Source organism: Pleurodeles waltl, chromosome 5 (genome assembly GCF_031143425.1).
Source record: "Pleurodeles waltl isolate 20211129_DDA chromosome 5, aPleWal1.hap1.20221129, whole genome shotgun sequence".
Lineage (NCBI taxonomy): Eukaryota > Metazoa > Chordata > Amphibia > Caudata > Salamandridae > Pleurodeles > Pleurodeles waltl.
In genome coordinates this window covers 1,728,707,366-1,728,727,136 of record NC_090444.1, presented here as the reverse complement: position 1 = coordinate 1,728,727,136, position 19,771 = coordinate 1,728,707,366, and positions in this window count along the sequence as shown.

The window sequence follows — 19,771 nt, the reverse complement described above, 5'->3', positions numbered from 1 at the left end:
TCAGGAGCCAATGACGAGGTGCGCCGGCAGTCGCGGTACGCACCGCCGCGGTACGCACCGCCGCGGGCGTGACCGCCATTTTCTATCTGCTTTATCACTCGATACCTGATCATCCACAGGAGAGGACCTATACTGCAAGTGCTGCTGTGACCTCGGTCTGGAAGAGAAAATGGCTGCTGCGACTGGGGAAAGGGCCCCTGCCTTCACTTTTGAAGAATTGGAGAAACTCGTGGATGGGGTCCTCCCCCAGTATGCGCTACTCTACGGTCCTCCAGACCAACAGGTAAGTACACTGGGACCATGCTTTGTGGCCAATGCCTGGGTTGAGTGGGGTGAATGAAAGATGGTGGGGAGAGGAGCGAATGAGTCATGCATCAAACGACAGATGAGAGCATGTGCCACATGGCAAGGGTGGGGATGGGGGGCCACTCACATCGAGCATGCAGACGGTGATGATTATGTTTTTGTCCCCCTGTACATGTCACATAGGTCAGTGCCCATCAGAAAATCGACATTTGGCGTGCCATCGCCAAGGACGTCCGGACCCTGGGGGTCCACAACAGACGGGGCACCCACTGCCGGAAGAGGTGGGAGGACATCTGCCGCGGGAGCAGGAAGGCCGCGGAGGCTCTGCTGGGGATGGCCTCCCAACGTAGGAGGGGTGCCAGTCGTCAATTGACCCCCCTGATGTCCCGGATCCTGGCGGTGGCCTACCCCAATTTGGATGGGCGCGTGAGGACATCACAGCAGACACAAGGGGGTGAGTACAAGCACATTCTGCTGATTTTGCGCACATTGGAGGTGTCTGGGTGGGGGAGGAGGGCTGTGGGTCTCCCTAGGCCAGGGCGATTTCTGTAGGCTAGGCCCCTCCGTTAGGCATGGCCCTGTGCCCCCGCACCCCACCTCTGTAGGTTGCCTAGTACAGCTATTCATGGCCCTGTGTCACCTATGTGTGGAGTTGTCGTCCATAGGGTTGTAGGCCATGTCCCACTGATTGAGTAGTGTACCCCAAGTGCGCGGCGTAGTGCAGGGGGCTTCTGTGTCTGTCCTCTCCGCCAAAGGTGTCGCCAATGCATGCACTCAACATGTCTTTATTTCCCCCCCCCCTTTTTTGGGTGGTCTTCCTGTTCATGTGTGCATTAGCATCATCAGGCGGAGGAGAAGTGGCATCGGAGCACGAGGGAGCTGCATCTCACATGGCCATGGAGGGCCATGCAACTGACTCAGAATTCACCAGTGAGACGGAGGGCGAGGGGAGCTCCACAGCGGGGACACGTGGTGACACCAGCGACACAGACTCGTCCTCGGAAGGGAGCTCCCTTGTGGTGGCGGCAACATCCGTGCCCCCCGCAACAACAGGTACAGCCGCCACCCAGCGCACCAGCCCCGCCCTCCCAGCAGCCCCTCAGCGTTCGCCCCGTGCCCGCTCACCCAGGAAGGTGGGCATCTCCTTCGCCCCAGGCACCTCAGGCCCTACCCCAGTTACCCCTGCTGCCCTCAGTGAGGAGGTCATTGACCTCCTGAGGACCATCATTGTTGGGCAGTCTACCCTTTTGAATGTCATCCAGGGTGTAGAAAGGGAGGCGCACCGGAGTAATGCATACCTGGAGGGCATTCATTTGGGTCAGGCTGCCCATCAGCGATCGTTCAACGCTCTGGCCTCAGCACTGACGGCAGCCATTGTCCCTGTCTCCTGCCTCCCTCCTCCAACTTCCTCCACCCAGTCCCACTCCCCTGTACCTCTGCCTATCCCAGACACACCTACAGACCAGCCTGCACACACCTCAACACCCAAGGGAAGCTCATCCAGACATAAGCACCACACATCACACAAGCATTCACCCAAGCAACATCCACATGCAGACATACCAACAGCCACTACCTCCTCTGTGTCCCCCTCCTCCTCGTCTCCCTCCTCCCTCCCTGTGACGTCTCCACTCACACTTGCATGCACTACATCTTCAGCAACTACGTCCATCACCAGCACACCCACCAGAACACTCCGCACACGTGCAGTCACCACCCCCACTACCATTTACACATCCCCTGTGTCCTCTCCCAGTGTGTCTGTCACCCCCTCTTCCAAAGCACACAAACGCAGGCAGCCACCCACCCAACAGCCATCCACCTCACGACAGCCTCCAGCACCTGCACCCAAAGACACCAGACTTTGCTCTCCTACAACCACATCCTCTTCCTCCACTCCCATACCCACTACAACTACCCGTCCCTCTCTTAAGAAATTGCTTTTCCTTTCCAAACTTGACCTCTTTCCAACAACTCACCTACCCCGTCCATCTCATAAGACTCCAATCAGCACCTCAGCCACCTCAAAACCAGGACCAACAAAGACCATAGTCCACGGATTTTGGAGTCCCCCACCTTCAAGGCCAGCTAGTTCGGCTAGGAGCAAAGAGACGGCCAGCCCACCCCCTGAAAAAAAAGCCAAGAAAGCCAGTGCCCGGCGCTAGAGGCCAAAGACAGCAGCCTCCAAAACCCCTACCCTGGCTCCGTCAGGAAGTGGGGTGCCACCTGGCACACCGGCAAAGGGAGGAAAGGGCCACAGACGAGGAGGGAAGGGTGGCAAGGGTGGCAAGGGCAGCAGGCCCGACAAGTCCGGCAGCAGGCCAGCTGCCCAGGAGGGCCACACCAGCCCCATTCCAGGTGTGCAGGAGGACACCCACAGGCCCGGTACGGCAGCACAGGAGGGCCCCGCAAGCGAAGAGACAAATGGGCAGGAAGGGCCCGGCAGCCACATGTCAGGTGGCGAGTGAAATCCATGGCATGGCCGGATCTGGTGACCTGGACACTCATGTCAAGCACCGCTGAACATGGCCCTTCAAGTCAAGCACCGCTGAACATGGCCCTTCAAGTCAAGCACCGCTGAGCAGGGCCCTTCAAGTCAAGAACCGCTGAGCAGGGCCCTTCAAGTCAAGCACCGCTGAGCAGGGCCCTGCTGAACATGGCCCTTCAAGTCAAGCACCGCTGAGCAGGGCCCTTCAAGTCAAGAACCGCTGAGCAGGGCCCTTCAAGTCAAGCACCGCTGAGCAGGGCCCTTCATGTCAAGAACCGCTGAGCAGGGCCCTTCAAGTCAAGCACCGCTGAGCAGGGCCCTTCAAGTCAAGCACCGCTGAGCAGGGCCCTTCAAGTCAAGCACCGCTGAGCAGGGCCCTTCAAGTCAAGCACCGCTGAGCAGGGCCCTTCAAGTCAAGAACCGCTGAGCAGGGCCCTTCAAGCCAAGCACCGCTGAACAGGGCCCTTCAAGTCAAGCACCGCTGAGCAGGGCCCTTCAAGCCAAGCACCGCTGAACGAGGCCCTTCAAGTCAAGCACCGCTGAACAGGGCCCTTCAAGCCAAGCACAGCTGAACAGGGCCCTTCAAGTCAAGCACCGCTGAACAGGGCCCTTCAAGCCAAGCACCGCTGAACAGGGCCCTTCAAGTCAAGCACCGCTGAACAGGGCCCTTCAAGCCAAGCACCGCTGAACAGGGCCCTTCAAGTCAAGCACCGCTGAACAGGGCCCTTCAAGCCAAGAACCGCTGAACAGGGCCCTTCAAGTCAAGCACCGCTGAACAGGGCCCTTCAAGCCAAGAACCGCTGAACAGGGCCCTTCAAGTCAAGCACCGCTGAACAGGGCCCTTCAAGCCAAGAACCGCTGAACAGGGCCCTTCAAGTCAAGCACCGCTGAACAGGGCCCTTCAAGCCAAGCACCGCTGAACAGGGCCCTTCAAGCCAAGCACCGCTGAACAGGGCCCTTCAAGCCAAGAACCGCTGAACAGGGCCCTTCAAGCCAAGCACCGCTGAACAGGGCCCTTCAAGCCAAGAACCGCTGAACAGGGCCCTTCAAGCCAAGAACCGCTGAACTGGGCCCTTCAAGTCAAGCACCGCTGAACAGGGCCCTTCAAGCCAAGCACCGCTGAACAGGGCCCTTCAAGTCAAGCACCGCTGAACAGGGCCCTTCAAGTCAAGCACCGCTGAACAGGACCCTTTAAGTCAAGAACCGCTCCGCTGGGCCCTTCATCTCAAGCACCGCTCCGCTGGGCACCGCCGTCTAAAGCACCGCTCCGCTGGGCCCCGCCGTCTCAAGCACCGCTCCGCTGGGCCCTTCATCTCAAGCACCGCTCCGCTGGGCCCCGCCAGGCCCCGCCGTCTCAAGCACCGCTCCGCTGGGCCCTTCATCTCAAGCACCGCTCCGCTGGGCACCGCCGTCTCAAGCACCGCTCCGCTGGACCCTTCATCTCAAGCACCGCTCCGCTGGGCACCGCCGTCTCAAGCACCGCTCCGCTGGGCACCGCCGTCTCAAGCATCTATGTCGGGCAGGGCTGCACGAAGCACTCTGGGCACCATGCCTCCTCCAGAACCAGTGGAGTCTGTACTCCACTTGAGAGACTGTGGCTTTGCACTCCCCAGGATGGAACAGTGGGCAAGCCATCCACTGTAGAGACTTAAGAGACTGTGGCTATGCACTCCCCAGGATTGAACAGTGGCCATGGAGGCCCCTCGTGGATCTGGCGTCATGGACTCATCTAGCTGAGGTGCCCCCCCTTCCCTTCCCCCTGAGGTGCCTGTAGTTTTCCTATCTGATGCCCCTGCAGTGTTCTCTCCTTTGGACTCAGGTATCCTGTGTGGGCTTTGCCCATGTGTTTTGGCCCAGTGGCCCACGAACAATGGCTGTTACACAATTCGGACTGGACTTTTTATGTATATATATATATATATATATATATATATAGTTATAGATGTTTTAGAATTTTTTTAACTCAGCCGTACATCATAATTCACATTTCATCATCTTTTCCTTTTGTCTTTGCATTCTTCCGTGGGGTTTGGGGGTGTCACTCTGAGTTGTTGCTATGCATTGATGTGTGTGTAGTGGTGGGTGAGGGTGGGTGTGTCGCGTATGTGTGTGCCCGTAATCTTTTCTCCTCCCCCCTCCCCTGTGTCGTGGGTGCAGTACTCACCGTTGTCTTCTGCTCCGAAATACAATAGCTGGCAGTATGTGTAGTTCTGGTTCCATGCTGTCCAGATTCCTCGTTGAGTGTGTAGAGGTGAGCGTTTTCCGTTTGAAATGGCTGTTTCCACCGTGTTTTTATCGGCGGGGCTACCGCCCCGGAAAAGGTGGCGGATTGGTGGGTTGTGATAGGGTGGGCGGTACATTGACTCCCGCCTGTCTGTTGGCGGTGACCGCCGCGCTGTATGTCTGTCCCGCCGTGGCGGTCGGAGTGTTAAAGTGGCGGTCTCTGTTGGCGGTTTCCACCAGGGTCAGAATTCCATTTTTTTTACCGCCCGTCTCTTGCCGGGTTGGCCGCCGCTTTAACACCGACCGCCAGGGTTGGAATGACCCCCTCAGTCACTATTTCATCTTGAAGTAAAATATGCCAATGTTTGGTGGCATATTTCTTTAATATCCCAGTACAATCTGTAAAGTCCGTAATCAGTCTCACTTTATCTCCCTTGTCCTTCCGTACAATCTTATTTATTGATTTCAGTGTCAAATGTCGCGAACATGTCTTATTCTATCCTGTGCCTTCTTAATTGTGCCTTGCCGATATCCTCTTACCTTAAAACGATTACCCATTTCCTCGATACATTTTTCGAATTCCAAGTCTTTACTACAATTTCTCTGTGCTCTAATCATCTCACCATAGGGAATTGACTCTATTTGGTGTTTAGGATGTGCACTTTCAGCATGTAGCACTGAGTTACAAGCAGAAGATTTCCGAACCAAGTTGCTCTCAATACGACCCTCTTCAATATACAATTCTACATCCAGAAATTCTATGCGTGTCGCACTATGTTGGCATGTGAACTTGACATTCATATTGTTGGAGTTCAGATAGTCAACAAAGTTCAACAATTGATTCACACCGCCTGTCCATAACATGATACAGTTGTCTATGTAACGACCCCAATAGAGAATATGTGTCTGCCATTGAGCAGCTCCTGGACCCCAGAACAACCTCTCCTCATACCGGCCCATAAAGAGTCCTGCATAAGAAGGGGAGAACCTAGAGCCCATGGCCACCCCCTGTTTCTGTTTGAACCAATCATGTTCAAAGATAAAAAAGTTATTGTCAAGAATCATGGATATCATTTCTAATAACATCCTTTTGTGTTGCCACCAACTTGCAGGTTGCTTATTCAAAAACCACTCTATAGCTTCCAGGCCCACATTATGTTGGATACAGGTATATAAAGAAACCACATCCATAGTAACCAGTAATATAGTTTCCTCCCATTCCACATCATTAAGAATGCTCAAAATATGCATTGTATCCTTAATGTATGATGGTAAATTTTGGACAATGGGTTTCAAAAATACATCAACATATTCAGATAGTTTTTCAGTTGGGCCACCAATACCTGAAATAATAGGTCTACCTGAAGGAAAAGGCCAATTTTTTAAAATTTTAGGTAATGTGTAAAAACATGGAAATCTAGGTTTCACCACCTTCAAGTACACATATTCATCCCTACTCAATAAGTTGGATTGATACCAAATTTCTAGTTGTTTATTTATGATAACACATAATTTCGGTATTGGATTGAGGTGCATCTTTTCATAACATTGTTCGTCCTCCAATTGTAATCGTATCTCCTGAACATAGTCTGTTCTATTCATTATAACAACATTACCTCCCTTATCGGCTTGGCTTATCATAATCTGGTCATTCTCACTTAAATCCTTAAGTGCTCTCAATTCTCCTTGATTTAAATTGCTGATAGTTCTAGGTAAACCATATTTTGATTTATGTAGATCCAAATCCCTACATACTAAATCAAAGAAAATGTCCATACTTCTGTTGTCAAATGACTTAGGAGTCCATTTTGACCTACATTTGAGACCACTCCTTCCACCAATATTACAAGTAATGTCTAAATCATCTAACACCTGTGAGAATATAATGGGGACATCTTCACGTTCTGTGATAGAAAGCAGCATAGCTGTATCAAATACTTCTTGAGTAGAAGGTATATTGTCTACATTGAATGCCGAAACATCCTTAATATTTGATCCAGTAGGGTTTAACTTGAAATATTTCTTCAATTTCAACCATCTAATAAACTTAAAAAGATCTAGCTTGGCTCTACAAATGTCACCCCTACTAGTAGGGCAAAAACCTAATCCCTTCTCCAACAATGATGTACCGTCTGGTGATAATGTCACATTCGATAAATTAACTATATTAATAACTGAATCCCTGAGTATCATATTCTTTTGTCCCTGGATCTGGTTACCATGCCCATCTTTTCTGTTGCCTCTGCCCCTTCTCCTACCCCTTCTGATCCTCCCATAACTACCTTTCTCCTGTTCATATCTCGTTGACCTTGTCTCATCCTCAGAAGCTCCTGTAAAAAAACACTTCTATTATCGGATTTGACCTGCGCAGATGTACCAACTGTTCCTTCTATTTCACTTTCACTTGATACCACTCCACTTGCCGAGGTAGAATCAGAGGACAATGATGTTTGGGATCACCATCTTGGCGGTGGAAGATTCACCAGATGGTCATATTTTCTAGCAAGCGTAAATATCCTACCTGTGTGGTAATCCCTCTCGTCTCTCTTAAATTTCCGAGTTTTTCTCTGCATAATTTCATCCTAAAACTTCAGTAATACTGGCTCCAATATCTCATAATTTTTATCTAGATTCTGATATGTAATTGGGATCGTTAATGGGTTACACTTCTCGTGCTATGAATTTAAATATGACACAAAGTAAGTAGAAAGTTGTTTTGTCCCTTCACGTTTTACTTTATTATATAAATAATATTTTTGGAACGTCTATGATCTGGTTGGTAATCATGTTAATAATGAGATTATTTGGGGAAATATATTAATCTGTAAATATAATGTACGTGTTTACAATATACTTTCTATTTTGGTGAAGAAGGCACTGATATGCATGATTGTACTTATGGGAAGGGAACTGTGTTAACAGTGAGATCTCTTGGGGATTTAAACAATTTTGTACTTATGAATGTTTGTGTTTAAAATGTATTCTCCCTCGTGGGTTAGTGGTACTCAGAATCGAGACTCTATATATTGGGATGTCTTTATAGCCAGGTTTTAGGACTAATTCCATGTATTGGGAGTATTGTATATTTGTATTTTTTTGTGTTTTAATTTATACTTATTTCAATTTACTCTTTCTCTCTCTTGTATTGTCTTTTTCTTTTTGATTAAACAATGTTTACTGTCACGTTATAATTATGTTGGTTAGGGGCCATTTAGGATATATATTGGATTGATGGTTTAGTCTAATAAGGAACAAAAAAGATTGCGTTCTTCTTCCACAAGATATTTCTTGTCCCTTGCTCAACTGTACTAAGAGAGGGATACTCTATGGGAGTGTGTGTATAGGGGTTAGTTGTTTGCACTAACCCATAACAATTAGTAACTGAATGATTCACTTATTAGGCTCATTATTTCAGTAGATTGACGATACTATAGGTATCAATCTAGTGTATGTTTGGTACCTTAAGATATTCCCTTGTTTCTAGCTATACAAGTAATTAATGTCTGGGTGTGGCATCTGTTGGTTGTGTTAGTACACTCTGAGGTTTGGTGTATCATTATGTGGTGCAGGACCGTCGAGGTATATTTTCTTTCCTTTAGATTCTTGTTTTCTTGGTACTCGATTGACATCGTAGTTAGAGGCGTAGTCCCTTTTCTATCTTCAGTGAAGGACGATTGAAAAATGGTCCTTCCTTCATTTAGTTGATTAGTAAAACTTGGCACAGTAGTTATAGGTGCAGTCCCTCGTCTATTTTTAGGGAAGGGCGTTTGATAATTGGTCCTTCTTCGATTTCGTTGATTAGGTAAAATTTAAATGCCGGGCACACGAATGCGCCGCTTATAGCGTTTACACATCCTTCTGCAGAGACACATGGAGGCTGTGATTACTTCGGCAGGTGCCGGAGGAATAACGATTTTACATAAGGTACATGGTTCTCATGTGGGAACTATAATTTATAATAATGAGGCTGTAGATGTGGTATTATTGACTTGGTTTAACGAGATTAGGTTGTTTACGTTGTGATAAAAGAAATGGCTCACGATTAGTTTGTTTACAGGGCAGTGGATAGCGTTTGGATTGCCGTTTGATTGGGGAGGCAGTCCTTTGGAAACCATTGACTGTGGGTCCACAGTCTGACTAAGTTTACAGAGTTTGTGATATAGTGCTTTTGGAGGTAATGTGCAAATGGATATATTGAATTGGGCTATTATTTTGGGGCTTTTTAGTTATAACGTGATAGTAAAAGAGCTATATTACATTCTTTTTCTCGTTGATCTATATCTCTGTTTTATGTATATAATTTTTCAAAATTTCTAACTTTTTTAGGCACACCAGGGTGATCTTGGTTGCATGATATGGACTGTCATCACTACGGGTGTTTGCACAGATTAATAGGGTGATTTTCTGAGCTATGATTGGGTTGTTGGACTCTAATCCACCTAGTGGGTTTTGGAATACTGGGTTCCACTATGGATTAAGGATACTTTTTGAGTGATTGAAATGTGATTACATTGAGTTTATTGCTGTTTTTTGATGATTTTTGGGATTTAGATAAATTGTTATAAGAAGCGACTACATTCCAGCCCTGAAGAAGTCAAGCGACGAAACACGTGTTGGCTGTGAGGTCATTGTAAGGAATTTGGAAATTTTGTTAAAATTTGGATATTTTGCTCATTTTAAGACTATAAAAAGCCTTGGTGGAACGTTCAAGATTAAATATAATGGACTTTGGAGATTACATGGATCACTATTAGACTGTTCGGTAAACTTGGAAGGGAATGAACTTATAGTCCTACACTTTTGTGGAAAGAATGATGAATTATAAGGGGGAGTTTTGATACATTTGTTTGAGAATTAAAGACTTGGGAAATTCATGATTTGTTATACTTTTGATCTACTGCTTTTCATTGAGCCGTCTATTGTGAAATATTTGCTGTAATTTGTATATACATAAGAACTTATTCAAAAGGTGAAAGCCCTTATTTTTAGGATAATTGTACACTTGTCCAACGGGTGCCTCAGCATTCTCATAAGTCAACTGTAATACCTTAACAGTCACCCCACCTATAATGCATGTATCACCCCACCCCTCTCACTACCACCAGGACCCTATCCCCTACCCAGTCCACAACACCTGCATCCAAGTTCCCTGCATGCCCACAATTCCACAAACAGTTCTCCATCTAGACCCCTGTGCACAGTCACCTACCCCTGCATGGAATCCCAGTGTCACTACAGCACCCACAGTGCACCTCCACCCTCCACATAAAATGCAACTAAATGTACACAAAGGGACCTTGAATTCCACAACAGGGGAATATAACCATCAAATAGTGCAGAGCAGTGCAGCAATTGCTGATAAAGTACCTGACACCCACCTGTCTATTCTCCCACACACAGGCACCCCCACCCATGCCACCCAGACGGAGACGTCAACACGTGCCAGCCCTCCACCTGAAGACAGAGGCCCCACTCAGGAGAGTGCAGAGGGATGTCTGCACATATAAGAACTCCCTGGCCCATCACACAGTCCTGGACTGTCACCCTCCAGAAGCCCCACGCAGGATACCACTGACAACTCTACCACCCAGCCACCATGATCAGCTCTGGCCAAACAACCCCGCACCAGTGTCTCCCGGCCATGGACTGGCGGCCCACATGTACAGAGGCCAGAGTCTCCACCCACCAACAGGCAGGATGATGAAGGGCCAACTGCAAGTGGGACTGCCAGACCTGTGGGAGGGCATCAGTGGCCCAGGGGAATGGCCAAAGGATGGATGCAGCATCCCAGGAGGTGATATCTGAGGCCCTGGGAGCATACCACCATACCCATGACAGGATGGGCCATATCCTGGCTACCCTGGAGCACAATCAGAGGCTGCAGATAGCACACCACCAGGAGCCCATGGAGCAATGGAAACAGCTCAATGCCACCATGGCCTCCATTGCAGGGGTGCTGCAGCACCAGTACCACAGCCAGCCTGAGTCCTCCACCCACCTGCTAGCCCCGACCAGTAGCCAGGACACTGCCCTGCCATCTACATCTGCAGCAGCTACTGGACTGTTGGCACTGCCAGAGAACACACAGGAAACCAGCACCCCTAACACTTCAGCCCAGCTGCACCTTCACAAACATGCCCTCATACCCAGATATGCCACTGAAACTCCAGCCAAGACCAACACTAGTGCCAGGAAGTGACTGCCTTGAACTGTGTCCCTTGTGTGCCACTGAGCTACCTTATTGACATGCCACTACCATCACACCATCTTCCAATGGCCACATGGACCAAAACCCAGTGCTACAAACAGCTGAGCATATGTACCTGAGTATGTATTTGCGCCATGTGCCCACTCCCTTTCACTGTCCCAACACTTATATATCTTTTTGCCATTTAATAAATACACCTATGCGCTCAAATCGTATGTCCCTCATCAATATGAGATATGAATTGTGATTGTGTATGCATTAGCCAGTTAATATCATAATCACACCTTTATTGCAGGAGGGGATCCAACGGACTGTAGTGTCTTAAGTATGTCACACTGTACCTAATATTGGGTTTCCTGGCACATGCCACTTCAGTCATTATTTAGCATTGTCACTGACAAAAGACACCATAGTACTTATTACATGAGTCAGACTGTAAGTATGCAGTGAAGACATCAGCATCATTGAACAGTACCTTAGAGTCCCTAGAAGAATAGGCGGATTAACATGGTCCTGAAATTTAGATCTCCTCCCTTTTCTTCATCACCATCACTCTCATCCCCTCTCTGAGGTTGCAGGGTTGGTAAGACACCACCCTCCTCTTCCAGAAGTGGGATAGATTTCCTCACAGCCAAGTTGTGCAGTGGGCAGCAGGCCAGCACTATCTTACACACCTTGTCAGGGACATAGCACAGGGATCCCCTTGAGAGATGGAGGCAACAAAATCTAGCCTTCAGGAGACCTATAGTGCGCTCAATCACCCTCCTAGTACATCCATAGGCCTCATTATAATTCATCTCTGCATCTGTCCTAGGATTCCTCACTGGTGTCAGGAGCCATTGCAATTTGGGGTAGCCAGAATCACCTGCAAAAGTGGGTGAAAGAGGACTTTAAAAACTACTTTTACTTGCATACAGCCTGGCTCTCAGCTATATAGTGATCCAGTGTCATACACACTCACCTATGAGCCAACCTCTGTCCCCTTTTAGTTGTTCCATCATGTGGGGCACACGGCTGTTTCTCTGGACAAATCAATCATGGACTGAGCCAGGGAACCTGGCATTGACATGTAATATGTACTGATCAGCAGTATACACCAATTGTACATTCATGGAGTTATAGTTCTTACAATTCCTATAAACCTGTTCATTCACTCTTGGGGCTTATGAGAACTATGTGGGTTCCATCAATGCCACCTATCACAAAGGGGGATATTAGTGAAGGCATAGAATACAGATTTTATGGCGGGAGTTCAGCCCTTTGGGGAAACTGGACATATGTTTGCAAGTGTTCAACGCAGGCATCCAGGAATTTGGACAGGATGTGGCTGAACATTGGCTGTGAGATCCCTGCACCCATGCCCACTGTCATTTGAAATGAGCCCATAGCCAAAAAATCGAGCACAGATAGCACTTGCACAGTTGTAGGGATGGCATGCTGATTTCGATTTGCTGGTTTCAGAACAGGATCCATTAATGGACAGAGGTCATGGACTGTAGCTCTATTGAGTCTGTAGGTGATAATGATGTGACGTTCCTCCATAGTTTGCAGATCTACCACAGGTATGCATACAGATAGGGCCCTCCCTCGCCACATGGGTCTGTACCTATGAGGGAGAAAAGAACACATTCTGAGTGTCAACATACACTTGCATCCCATGATGTCACTGTATTTTTCAAAATGCTACACGTAGGTAACGCACACAAATGGAAAGAATGAGGTACACCATCAGGCAAATGTGTATATAGTTTACTCTGTCATAATGGCATCACAGTGTGGACAATCTTCCAAAGATGGGTACATGTGAGGATTATAGAATGATGTCAGCAAGCGACGAAGGGGCGAGAGTTTGGGGCCCTGGATGAGGCCCCTTGCCAGGCTATGGAGACGTGGTGGTAGCAAAATGGCAGCCTCCTGCCATCCAGCTATGATAGAGTGGAAGTGACTTCATTCCGCTGGCTTTAGTCGTCATGGCAGAAGGCGGTGTTCACTTCCGTGCACCTGATCATTGGATTACATGGCTGTCAAAGGGGAACATGGGCCAATCATGATCGCCGCCGGCGGTGACGGAGCACCACTGCGGTACCTACGCATTTTAGCAAACCCTTGACTCCTGATTCACATGAAGGGTAGTACTCCACTGCGTGTGCTGCCGTGTCCTGACTCTGGTCCCTGAGATGGCACGTGTTACAGGGGAACAGACCCAGCCTTCACCGTGGAAGAGCTGGAGATGCCGGTGGACGGGTTCCTACCCCTGTATGCAAAGTTGTATGGGTGACCAGAGGAGCAGGTGAGTTGGCATCTGTCATCCTTAGATGTGTGTGATTGTGGCAGGTGCTTGTATGCATGTGGGTTCAATGTGTGATTGCCCAGTTGTAGTTTGTCTGACACGTTCTGCCTGTGAGTTGAAAAAATGCATGTCAACAATGGCTGTTCCATATGGAACGACATGGCATTTGTATTCGGTGCACACATACTGATGTCTCTTTCTTTGCTCTGTGTGTCCCATGCAGATCATCGACCATCAAAAGAAAGGCCTGTGGCAAGCCATCGCCAAGGAGGTGCAGAGGGATGTATGCATTGTTGTGCCAGGCACTTAGACAGGTGTGTCCCTGCAGTCCTGCCCCCTTGAAGTCCTTGAGATGGTGAAAGGGCTAGTTTTGGCAGCTTCTAATGGCCTATGAGGGGTCTCCTTTATGTCATCTGGTATTCATTGTGGCTTTATGGACTTGTATGGGCGTTGGCTAGGCATGGTCTCTCTTTGGTGTACTTCACACAGTGTATCAGGTTCGTGTTTCATGAGGGTTATTTGGTGTATTCTGGGGTCATGCCCACTAGTCAGGGGCAGATTCATTACGTATGTTGTCTGTGCTGAGGGCACGTGCGTGACCTGGATGGGAGTGTGTGTGAGCCAAAATGTACATATATTTAGGATTTGACATAGTTCTCCCTTGTTTTGTTTCCCCACCCCTGTGCTCTTGTGTCCTTTGTGTACATTAGCATCATCTGGCGAGGAGCTGAGGCACCGGCGAGTTGGGATGCAGCAGCCCACGGTTCCAAGGAGGCAGAGTCGACCAACGCCAAAGGGCCGCCCAGTGGGTTGGAGGGCGAGGGGCGTACCACAGGGGAGGCAACTACCACTGGAGGTAGTGACTCTGATACCTCCTCTGATGGCAGCTCCAAGGTGGTGGTGGACCCTACTGGGCCCACCCATTCTTTGCCATCTTCTGCCACACCCATACCATCACTGCCCTCCCAATTGCTCCCCACGCAGTTGCCCATGCCCGCTCACCCGCAGGGTGGGCGTCTCCTTCGCCCCAGGCACGTCATCCCCTGCCCCAGTCAGCCCTGCTGCCCTCACGGAGGAGGCTATTGACCTCCTGAGAACCATCTCTGTAGGGCAGACAACTATTTTGAATGCCATCCAGGGGCTAGCAACCTAGATGCAGCAAAGCAGTGCATACCTGGAAGGCATTCACAGTGCCATGTCTGGCCTACAGAGATGGTTTCGGGCTCTGGCCTCCTCTTTGACGGCAGCCAGTGTCCCTGGTCTTTCCGTCCTCTCTCCCACCACCTCTACCCCTTCCAGCACCTCACTCCCTTCAACCATCCCAAGCACACATACAGACAGCCATGAACACAGATCAACACACAAGAAGCACACTGAAAAGCACAAGCACCACACTTCCCACCACAGGCATGCACACACCCAACATACAAAAGCACAAACAATAACATCCACTTCCCCCAGTGTGTCAACCTCCTCCGCCACCCTGTCTATCACCTCACCATGCACACCCACACGCACTGCACCTTCAGTCACTGCTGCTGCCACATTCATGCAGTCACCACAACATCTGACATCTAGACTTGCACCCCTGACACTACACCTGCACGACTACATTTACAGACACTTGCAGCACACTCACCAGACCTGCAGACACCCAGACAACATCCATCTACAACGGCAGCCTGTCTTCTCCCACTGTGTCCACCCCCTCCTCCCAAAACACTCAAACATTTGCAAACATCCACACCACACACATCCACCACACATAAGCATACTAAACAGGCCCCTGCATCCACGTCCGGCACACCTACACCTGAAACAAGCACTCCCTCAACCTCCACTCCCAGACCTGCCTCCAAATCCCCTCCAACTGCACCTAAGAAGCTTTTCCTATCCTGTGTTGACCTGTTTGAACCTACTGCCCCACCCTGTCATGTGCTTCATTATTTGGCAATCCGGACCGCCAGCCTGTTGGCGGCAGTTACTGCCACCGCCGGAGGGGCATTATTTACTGCCATGTTCATAATGACCACCATATTCTTTACCCCTATGAGCTTTTGTTCAATGACTGAAACATTGACTGATTGCAAAAAAAAATACAAAAGCATTTTGTGGCTATACACCTGGCAGCTTCAATCTTTTGTGATTGTATCACAGTAAATGGTTATTAGCTTAATTCCATATAGATATTGATACGGATTGAACATCTTGAAATTATTTATTATTTAATTTACATTTATTTGGTTTAAATAACTCCCTTGTTGGCACCTTTACCTTATCTTTGTCTAATGTATGTCCCAAACTCAAAAGAAAAGGGATACCTTCATTTGCTTGTGTCCAAACCCCCATGCAAATGAGTGAACATGTGGTGGTGATAGTGCTGGAGCTATATGTGTGCAAGTGCTATCTGTGTTACAGAAAGGCCCACACAAGTGTCTGTGGCTCTTTTGGTAATACAAAAGTGTCCTAGGGATGCAAACAGCAGCTGCACATGCCCGTTACACTCCGGGCCAAATCTCTCATACCGACCCAGGTAGTGCAGGGCAGCTCAAGAGGCATTTGACAGGTACTGTTGTAACTGGGCATTACAGAACATCGGTGACACACAATTGTTTCAGCAAAACTCTGTGGGAGCGCAATTCACAAGTTATGGTGCAGGGAAGTTCAAAAAGTGTTCTGGTTGTGCTGGCCAGCATCAAAATGGAATCTCAGATTTGGTTTGAGGTTGTGAACTATGGAGCATTCCATTACTTTATCCCTGCTCAAGTACTCTAATTGGTGCCTTTAGCAAACACAGGCACCCTTGCCCAATGGTGCAGCAGTGTCTGCATTGTTGACACAATTGCTTTTGTACTGGAAGGCACTCCATCCTGCACAGAGACATTCAGTGGAAGTGTTTTCCATTATGTATGTGTGCAGTGGCGTGCACACACATACAATACTGAACAACGCAAAGATAATTGCTGATGATCTTCCTCATTATTCCTCCCCTGAGTAGGCGCGGCAATGAGACCTCCCATGGTTTACAGAGTTTTGCAATTCTGGGAAGGTGTCAAAACACATTTCTTTTGTTTGGGACAGCAATTGCAAAGGAAAAGGGATGCCCCCTTGACATAGAATATAGCTATGCTGTGCTTTTCACTGCCTTGCCTTTCTCCATACCTCTGAATGCATGCTAAGCCACGCAGGGTGGCTTTGCATGGCCTAATAGAAATGATTGAGAGGGCCATGCTACTGGAACACTTCTTATAAATGACACTCCAGTGGTTCACGCCTCTTGTAAGGGGCCCGACATATGTTACACGTGACCCCACTCACATGTAACTTTATCGAAATGTCTGCCAGGCTGAATTAGACACATCTGAATATATCTCATATATGTTGGTGTGCAATTTTTCAAAAATCTTTTTTGGGGCTTCAGAGGACATGTATGGACAATATATTGTACTATGCAAAACTACCACATGCTCATGAATTAAGGAACAAGGATGGCTACTGTGTGATGTATAATAGCATTTTCATGGACATGTAAAGATATGAGAAAGGCACGGGTATTGTAATACCTTACAGAGGGGGTCATTTTGACCTTGGCGGACGGCGGAGGCCGTCCGCCAAGGTACCGCCGCTGAATGACCGCACCGCGGTCAAAAGACCGCGGCGGCCATTCAGACATTTCCTCTGGGCCGGCGGGCGCTCACCAAAAGAGCGCCCGCCGGCCCAGAGGAAATGCCCCTGCAACGAGGACGCCGGCTCAGAATTGAGCCGGCGTAGTTGCAGGGGTGCGACGGGTGCAGTTGCACCCGTCGCGTATTTCAGTGTCTGCTTAGCAGACACTGAAATACTTTGCGGGGCCCTCTTACGGGCATTGGCACTGCAGGGGCCCCCAGGGGCCCCGCGGCACCCCCTACCGCCATCCTGTTCCTGGCGGGAGACCCGCCAGAAACAGGATGGCGGTAGGGGGTGTCAGAATCCCCATAGCTGCGGAGCACGCTCCGCAGCCATGGAGGATTCACAAGGGCAGTGGTAAACCGGCGGGAGACCGCCGGCTTACCCTTTCTGGCCGCGGCTGAACCGCCGCGGTCAGAATGCCCTCGGGAGCACCGCCAGCCTGTTGGCGGTGCTCCCGTGGTCGGTGACCCTGGCGGTCACCGGCCGCCAGGGTCAGAATGACCCCCAGAGTGTGGTATGTGAGTTTTTAGGTACACAGACCCATGACAGTCAGCTACTCATGTAACATTTTGTAGTGAGGTATTTGAATTGGTTCCTCAATCTGGACAGGAGATGCATGTTTTGGATCATCATATGTGTGTCCCCTTCAGCCTAACTTTAAGGCATGTCAACTGTACCATTTGATTCATTACAACCTGAAGAGTTACATAGCTACTTGCTAATCATATGTACTGTGCTTCACTTGCCCACAGTGTATGTGTTTTACATTCACAGTGCACTGTATCATGTTATGTCTTCTAGGTGTACCCGACCCGTACACAGTCGGTGAGGTGGAGAGCTTCAAAGATCCGGATATTACCAGTGAGAGTCGTCCTGAATGCTCATCGTTCAGTGCAAAGATTGTGGGTGTTGTAAGATGCTGTGTGCAATGCCATGTTCAATGTGCATCCCTAACATAAAGAAAAGATATGCCATATAAAGAATAGTTCAGAAAACTAAATTTTAATTGTAGCATGTGCAGTAGCATTTCACTTATGTTCAAGTAAGTATGTTGCCAATCTCTGCTGGACCACATGATAGATGGTCTCACAGAGGAGCCATGGTCGAAATGCCACAGTCTGTGAAAATATGTGGTAGTGGATTCATAGGTGAACATTGCGGGGGATGGTAAACCTTTCAAATGCACATTTCTACTGTAGTTGCTCACATTGCATTCTCTGTCTTGTTTGTATTGCTAGTCCACAGAAGAGGTGACGAATCACACCACAGTAAAGACATAAAGACTATGGGCCATATTTACAAAGGCCTGAAAAGCCAGTCAGGGTGACTTAACATGGCTTTGTAAATATGGCTCTGCTGTGTGCGCCACAGAACCGTCACTGAAAGTAAAGTTCCAGAGGGACAGAGGGGATTGCAAATAAGCCCCTAAATGTAGAAAGCCCATATGTCACCATTCTACACATGGTATTGCATTTGAGGGCCTCACTCATGTTGTCTAATGCCCCATACTCTATGGTGGATACATAAACATATCTTTGCCCTTTCTTCTTAACTGAAATTCCAAGATGTGTTTGACCAGAGGCATGTCTCCACAGCATAGTCATCCAACATGCCATTGCAAAATCCACCTTCAGATTGTGTTGCCTATGATAGTTTTCAAAATTTATCACAACCAGCATCACACTTTGGACAACAATTGCCATTTACATCAAGATACCTGGGCAGATGATATTAGGAGAATGCATGCTCACACCAATCACATGGATGTGCTGAGTGCTGATGTGCAGCAAGGTGACATTTATATATGACACATAGGGACTAACAGTAGGCTGTGTAGAGGGACACATACTATTACACAGGCTGCATGTAATGAGCCTTGGCATGGCCATCCATGGACTTACATCATTTCATATAGTAGATGTTTCATACATCTCAGTGTGATGTGGCTATCCAACCTCCATTCTTAGATGTAATACCTGGCACATGTGAAGTCAATGTTGCAATGTGTCCAGGTATGTGTCCTTGCCATATCAGGTATCCAACATTGTGCCACAATACATGTAGTTTCCAGACATTGCCCAACTTACTACTTTGGCTAATGGCAATGGAATCAAGACCATTGCAGGATGCAAAAGGGGCACTAATGATCAGTATCATGACATGTGTACCATATCATGTGTACACAACAGCATTGTTCCTGCGCATGCTCTTGGCCTCATTTACAAGAACTGACACATTGACATTGATGCGTCAGATTTCTTATGCCTGACGCAAATGCCCTAACAATGCCATGGATGCGCTTTATTTATAATACAGAGCCCCATACTGCTAAATCTGACGGCTCTGTTGGCGCTAAAGTGATGTATGCATCATAAAACTGACGCAGAATCCAGCAATCAGAACACATAGGAAAGTCCTATGTTAAAAGCCCTGCATAAATCCTTATGTCTGGTCTGAGCAGACATAAGAATTTTGATGTAGTCAAGTCACAGAGTGGCTCAGTGAAAAGTTATAAATGTTACTGCGTCACTTTCGTGAGGCTTTTAACAGGGGAACGCCTACCCTACATGCATAATACCTGATGCAG